Below are 1,680 nucleotides of genomic sequence, written 5' to 3'. Positions count from 1 at the left end.
CTCCTCGTTTTGCCATCCACGGACTGCGGCCATGGAGACGCTAAAATAATGCGTCGCCTAGGTTGCGGGGGGGCCCCGTCATGCCCTGAAACATGCCCTCCTAACTATCCGCCCCGCCGTGTTTTCCCCCTTGCCCTCCTCGTTTTGCCATCCCCCGACTGCGGCCATGGAGATGTTCGGACGAATGCGTCGCCTAGGTTGCAGGTGGCCCCCGTCATGCCCTGAAACACGCCCTCCAAACCATTCCGCCCCGCCGCGTGTTCCCCCTTTCCCTCCTCGTTTTGCCATCCACGGACTGCGGCCATGGAGACGCTCAAATGGATGCATCACCTAGGTTGGGGGGGGGCCCCGTCATGCCCTGAAACACGCCCTCCTAACTATCCGCCCCGCCGTGTTTTCCCCCTTTCCCTCCTCGTTTTGCCATCCCCCGACTGCAGCCATGGAGACATTCGGACGAATGCGTCGCCTAGGTTGCAGGTGGCCCCCGTCATGCCCTGAAACACGCCCTCCAAACCATTCCGCCCCGCCGCATTTTCCCCCTTTCCCCCCTCGTTTTGCCATCCCCCGACTGCGGCCATGATGACATTTTACCGAATGTGGCGCCAAGGTTGCGGGGGCCCCCCATGATACCCTGAAACCCGCCCTCATAACCAACCCGCTTCACCTCGGTCTCCATCTTCAATGTCTACCCTTCCCCTGACGGTGGCCCCACGACATATGCTATGGCATCCTATTAGTTGTGTTGTGATGGTGGTGGTGCCCATCACCGCTGCAACAGTGGCAGCAGCGACAACCGGCCTGGTGGTGCAGTGCAGCAGCACGGGCCCTGGATGGGGCTTGTACGGGAGGGGATCAGGGTTCGACACTGACCTTCCCGAAACTTGCGGGATCCCCCGAACCTCCCAAATTTTCCTTACGGAGGGGCCCCCGTACCAGGCTCCTGTACTGGCCGAAAACCTTAGGGGGGCCCCCGTAACCCCGCAAAACCTTTATGGGGACACTGTCCTTGGCTAAAATGCTGTGGAAAGTGACACTTTGCATTTTTTTTGCCCTGTAAATCGTTATTTATGTTATTTTCCCGTGAACCATTACACACGGGGACACGGCACACTCAGCGAAAGCAAAACGCCTTGGCCGCCGCGGCCGCCCATCCCTTCTGCTCCTCTTTCGCGTCCTCCTCATCATCATCAAAATCCTCATCCACGGACGACTCATCGGTATCTCGTTCTACGTCGGTCTCGTAGTCACTGTCATTATTATTATTATTATTATTATTATTATTATTATTATTATTATTATTATTATTATTATTATTATTATTATTATTATTGTTACACCGGTGTCCGCTCAACCTGGTGTGTGTTAAGGGGGGAACGCTCTGAGGTCTGCACCTAGTCAGTCCTATATGCTATATTCCCACCGCATCACCTCTACGGGCCCTTTTCCACCCTAGAGTTCCACCTATCGTTGGTGAGGACGCCACACTGTCACTGTGGAACACGACCAGTTATCGCAACCTGCCGGAGTCTGGTGCTCCTGTTACAACTTCAGGCCACGTGCATGTCGCACCGCCTCCCTACCCTTACACTACTGCACTCTACACAGCACCCTGCGCTTTGTCCTGGCGGAGGGTAGTTAGCCCCCTACGACCCGCTTCACCCGCTGGGGGATTCCGCACCC

This window comes from Volvox carteri (genome assembly GCF_000143455.1).
Source record: "Volvox carteri f. nagariensis unplaced genomic scaffold VOLCAscaffold_10, whole genome shotgun sequence".
Classification (NCBI taxonomy): Eukaryota; Viridiplantae; Chlorophyta; class Chlorophyceae; order Chlamydomonadales; family Volvocaceae; genus Volvox; species Volvox carteri.
The sequence above is the reverse complement of the archived record's forward strand: the minus strand, read 5'-3'. Positions refer to the sequence as shown.